Source organism: Leptonychotes weddellii, chromosome 2 (assembly GCF_054177405.1).
Source record: "Leptonychotes weddellii isolate Sample4059 chromosome 2, ASM5417740v2, whole genome shotgun sequence".
Classification (NCBI taxonomy): Eukaryota; Metazoa; Chordata; class Mammalia; order Carnivora; family Phocidae; genus Leptonychotes; species Leptonychotes weddellii.
In genome coordinates, this window is record NC_138370.1 from 6917087 (window position 1) to 6923340 (window position 6254).

Genomic DNA, 6254 nt, shown 5'->3' on the forward strand with positions numbered 1-6254 from the left:
AGGAATCCTACCACATTCCTCATCCAGTTGAAGCTGAGCCTGAAATCAGTGCTTAGTACCTGCTCTCAGAGACAACCTCCAGACCATGTGATTCAGCAACTTAAAAATGGAGTCTTTGTATGCTAGAGCCAAAAAGAAAAATAAAAGGCTATCTTTTAAAAAAATTACTATTAAATTCTATTGTTGATAGGTGGAAATAAACATGATGATGTGCCAAAGGTATATTTGTCCTAAGAGTCAAATTTTGTTGTAGATTCGTTGAAACTTGAAGGTGCCAAGTCTCCAAAAAACCAACTCTCTTGTTTATTACCTGTTTATTACACTGTAACTATTGATAATTACTAAACTTTTGGCCCTGCTTTCCTCTTCTATAACTTAATGATGATAATAATACTCCCCTTGCAAGGCAGAGTGACAAAACATATTGTATGTAATTTTTCCAGTCTACCTTTCTAATCAACTTTGGTCATTTTCCTCCAGGACCCTTAATTTTAGTAAGATTTTTCTTCTCACTATTGTTTGGCCATTCCTCTGAGCTTTGCTTTCCTGGAATGCCTCTTTGCTCTTTGTCCCTTCAATCTTGCTCAACGTGAAGCCTCATGCCAAGTTTGATTCCCTCTGAAAGCCTTCCTATTCCATGATACCTTCTGTTGAGCTCACATTTCTCTTCTGAGTTCAGACTTTATTTTCCTCCTCCTCACCCATTTGTAATTTGGCATCTACGGTAATGCTGCTTTGTGCTTTTGTGTTAATGTTTTACATGTGTCTTTCCTTTTTCTTTCAACAAGGTTTTAAATACATAGAGGTTGGGGCTGTTTCATTTCTTAACATTTCTCCTGGCACCAAGCAGCTCTCAGAGAACTGCCATATTCATGGATACTGAAAGTCATCATCCTTTTCTGAGTGTTTTCTAAGAACTGTGCACAGTGTGAATGCTTAATAAGTATTAGGTAATTACTTACATTATTTCTATTCTAATTGCAGCATGTCCAAAGAACCCAACCTTTGTAGCAGCTTTGCTCAGTTTCTTGACCTGCGTGAATTCTCATGAAACTCAACAAAAACAGTCATTATGGGCTGAATTGTATTCTCCCAAAATATATATGTTGAAGCTCTAATTCCTGGTGCCTCGCAATGTGGCTGTATTGGGAGATAGGGTTTTAAAGAGGTAATCAAAGCTAAGCGAGGTCATTAGGGTGGGCCCTAATCCAATATGACTAGTGTCCTTGTAAGAAGACAGATGTACAGAGGAAAGACCATGCAAGGACGCAGTGAGAAGGTAGCCATCTACAAGCCAAGGAGAGAGGTCTCAGAGAAACCAAATCTGCCAACACCTTGATCTCAGAGCCTCCAGAACTGTGTGAAGATAAATTCTGTTGTGTACGCCACCAGCCCGTGGTTCTGTCACGGCCCCCCTAGCACACTAAGGCGCCATCTTAGATAGAAGAGCGAGTTTCACTGCATCCTTTCATTGCACTGCCTGTTCCCTTTTGAACCTCACCCTTTCCTTTAATCTCCGGGAGGAGCCAGTGAGTTGATTTGCTTAGCGATCTGCTTGAGAGAGAAAGAAGCATTCAGCTATGGTGCGATGTGTTCATTCTTTCCTCTGTGGCCAGATTTTTGGTCCATGCACATCAGTTTCATCACCTAGTAGTTGTGTATCCTTTGGGGCAAGTTAATTGATGTCTTTTTGTCTTGGTTTCTTCACCTGAGAAATGGAGATAGTAATCTCTATATCAGTGAAATGACTTTAAACCTATTAGTGCTTAGAACAGTGCCTTGGCATGTAGTAATGAGTAAATTCTAGGTATTATTTGAAGTTATTTTCCTTTAATAAATAGAATTGCAGCAACCTAACTAAACAAATTTTAGCACCGGAATTTAGGGTCTCATGGCTTTTAAAACATGTTCTGAAGGTACTGAAAGGCTAAATTTTTCATCTCCTTGTTGTGTTTATGTACACACATACCCAGACACACATACATATACCTACAGACACATCTTTAGTAACAGAGATGAAGTAACCTGTCAGCCCTTCCCCTTGTCTGAAGGCAAACACACATTCATATGTGTTGTTAAGTCTCCTGGGGCGCCTGTGTCCCTTTGGTTTGGATACTCCAGTCAGTGGGTCTTGAACTATCCCGTTGAATTAGTGAGGCATACTGGATCTGTAGTCCAGGGCTGATGAATGTCCTAAAACATGACTTCAATTCAATATTTTTCTTTTTATTATGTTTTCCTCCTAAATTAGTGCTATAAAACCAAGGACACACTTTCAAAGGCATTTCTGTGATTTGAGATTATTGCTGTTACTGCCCTTAGCTTTTTTCCCCCAAGGGTTTGCAGAACCAACTGCCTTTGCACATCGCGAGCATCTAATCTGTTATAATATGCTAATAGGTTTTAATAGGGTATGGTCTTGTGTTTATAAGCACAAACCTTACTGTAAATGTCAAAATAATTCAGATCTTAATATATCCCCTGTAGTAATACATTAATAAGGGCCATAGGAGCAAATACTGTAGGTAGTTATTTGTTAATGGACAAGGCTCATTTTGCTATTGGATTTGGAGATCAAAACCCAGAGAGACAATAAATAGCCAGCATTTTAATTTCAGAATGTGATGGTTGCTCTCCCCACAGCATGGGAGAATTTCCCTTGAAAAGCCTCATTTTTTAATCTACCGTGACAATGCCAAGGACATGATAGATTTTTTTTTAAATTCATAATTGTCAAGTCAATGCATAAATGGATTCTTTTCATAATTGTGTTACAGTTATATATGATAGTAACAAAGGTGATCTTTGAGCTTATCTATTCTTGCACCATTGCTTTGCAGATAAGAAAACCAAGGTCAAAGAGGTTGAATGACTTTGGACCATGAGTGAATCAGATCTAGAACCCAATTCATTTGTCTCCAAGTCCAATTTTAATCTTGGTTTTTAATTATACCACCTATGAACAATAATGGTTTGAGGACAGGACTCCAGTTGTTAGACTTCATTACGTTTTACTAAAAAGAAGATTTTTGAGAAAAACACAGAAGATATAAAATAAATCGAGTTATTTTTGGTACTTACCCAGTGAAATGATCTTAAAGAATAGCTGGTGCTTTTTTTGTTTGTTTGTTTTGTTTACCTTCACTCAGGCAAGCCCCGACCCCTTCTCTTCGTGCTTTCTCAGGAATTGACTTCCACGAGATAGCTGATCCCTCACCGGAATGGAGATGGAGCTTCACACAAAGTGCTACTCAGTTGATACATACCACCACCAGGAGGCAGCACAACCAAGCACTCCAATCAGTTTTCGTTCTTTGTCCTTTGATTTTTAATAAATGTAACAAAGGGCAGAGTATAGTATTGAGTGGACATGAATAACCCCAAATCACACCACCTCGCTGGTGTTCTACGATACGGGTTTAAAGTGCGGTGACTTGGGGCACCTGGGTGGCTCAGGTCATGATCCCCAGGTCCTGGGATCGAGTCCCCACATCGAGCTCCCAGCTCAGCGGTAGTCTGCTTCTCCCTCTCCCTCTGCCTCTCCCCCTGCTTGTGTCTCCCTCTCTCTCTCAAATGAATAAATAAAATTAAATAAATAAATAAAGTGCAATGACTTGGTGTAGTACCTCAGCTTTGAGTAACACATCCAGGAATCCAGACTTTGTGACCTTACTCATGATATCCAGCTTAGAGAAGCATATGTTATTTTTCTAGGTATCTCCATTCCAACTAGGTCACGTAGCTAATTCCTGGAATACATCTCTTTTTAGGGAGCATTGTTTTAGAGGAAGTATGAATTAGGCATGAGAAATCCTGGCTTTTCCACGAACTGTGAGATCATGGCCTCTTGGCTTTAATCTAACACTCTCGGCCTTCATTTTCTACTCCGTGAAATGGGGAGATGTGTCAAAGTGCACATCTAGGGTGTCTTTACCGAGGTATAATATACTATGTTTCTCAGAGGGAACGGGCAGTAAAAAAATAGGACATTTCCTATAGTGCCAAGACTGGCAGGAAATCTCCCTGTTTCTGTGTGGTGTAACCCCAGTATTAGGGGAATGAAAATGGCTGAGTCAAAAGACATCAGTTCACAAGTCTGACACAGAATTTCTTAAACCTTGAATGATCCAGTCAGAATACAAACTCAGCCTTTGCACCTCACAGTAGGATTTAACATCTCTAGAATGTACTTCCTATCTGTAGACTTTGAGGCACTTTGATGGAAGATGATTTCTGATATTTAGAAAACTGGCAGGCTGCCACTTGGAGATTTGTAGCTGCTGTGATTGACAACTGGTTTCAGAAACATATTTTCCCGGCTTTGGTTAGGTGTGAGTATATATCAGAATGAATTGCTGAGTGCTATGGAATAAAAGGAAAGTAGGGACTTTTCTACTTGCGTGATCTCTAAAGATCTTGAAGGCATCATTTGTAAAGCAAATTGGCTAACTTTCATTTATAACGGTCTAAGAGAAGCTTTTTTTTATGTATAAAAAAGAGACTTGGGAATTAGATCGGAGGCCTTCTAAACTGAATGTGTGCCAGTTTTCAGGATAAGTAAATTGCTATTGAATTTTTCCTCGATTGTCAGTGTTTTAAGACTGAATTATTCAAGTCAGCAGCTGGCTTCTTTGTTAATGGGGCTCACGCGAAATGAAGGTCTATGATGTGGTTCAAACCAATCCTCTGTTTGTGATTTATTTGCATAGAGCATTAGTCATTATTATTGTTATCCAGAGTGCAGGGATATGAAGGATTTGGACAAAAATGTGAAGACATGAGACATGATACTTACAGACTTTAGTCGAGTGTATGTGCTACCTTTCCGGCTTACTTCACATTTTTGAATATTTCAAAGGCTTATTTTCAAGGTCAAGAATATGGAAAAGGTTGGAGGACCAAAAGAGCAAACCCCCTCTTTCTCTTTCTATTAGGGAATGCTTGGATTCCATTAAGGTAAGGCATTTTCTGTAGACGCGAGACAGTATATTCAACCAATAGCCCAAACACACAACATTCATTTTTCTTTCTGTCCTGACCTTCTTGGAAGCCTGTAACATTTGCAGAACTAGAAATTTAACCTTTTCACATCGGTTCCTCCATGTGCAAAAATGGGGGGGCGGGGAGTCATTAGATAGTGAAATCTTTTTTCCTTTGTGATTACAAAGCAGGAACCCCCTCGGCTCCATTTGCTCTGGTTTCCCGGTCAGTCTCGCCCAACTGTGTCTTCCCAGTTGACCAGCCCACCAGGTCACTTCCAGCAGAGAAGCTTCTAAGGCAGGTCCATCCAACTCTTTGTGGAGAATTGGCAAATGGTTGTGAAAAAAAGAGAGGAGACCGCCCAAAGTAATCAGCACCAGAGTACAAAAGGCAGTAGATTAATGTTACAGCTCGACTGGGTTTCTAATTAAGAGAGAATCAGAAAAAAGAGGGCATGTTTCTTTTTCTTTTCTCCATTGATAGGTGATTTCAGAAATTTACTATGTTTAGCCCTTTTAAAATTGTTCAGTGCCTCAGTCCAGTGACTTTCCTCGTAGAGGCATCGTTCCCTACCAGCTGTCCTGCAAAATCTCTTGTTAGGAAGTGAGGTTACAGAGCACACTGTGTTTACCTCAGAATGCAACCCGTGGAAGACTGCATCTTTGTTCTGAATTCTGAGCTCCATAGCTGATGTGGGTACTGGCATGCAAAATTCAGAGCGCATCTTAATTCCATTTTTTATTTTAATGGCAAGAATTTCAAGGTTGAATGTAGATTCCAGAACTTACAACTGGTAACAGGTATATAGCACTGTGAAGTAAACCAGTGTTCCATTATGGATATGATTCTGCATGCTTTCCTTCGCTTTCTGGTTTCAAAGTTCTTTCCACTATCACAGAGACTGGGCACATGTGGACTCGCTTGAAATGCTCTACCGTAATGAAGGAAACAAATAAATAAATCTCTCTCCTCCTACAAAACAGAAACTAACAGATAAAACCCCACAGTATGTCAGTGTGGCCTCCTGTTAGGTTTGTCCCTCTGCTAGCTTCCTGTGGATTGTTTCTTGCAGTTTTCCCCCTAAGTGGACTGTGGACAGGTTGACCATCTGCTAGGTCACCGCTGCCTCTTCAAAACGATGCTCCTCTTCTTCTGTCCCATTTCTTTTTTTATTTTTTATTTTTTATTTTTTTTAAAGATTTTATTTATTTATTTATTTGAGAGAGAGAGAGAGAAAGCACATGAGAGGGGGGAGGGTCAGAGGGAGAAGCAGA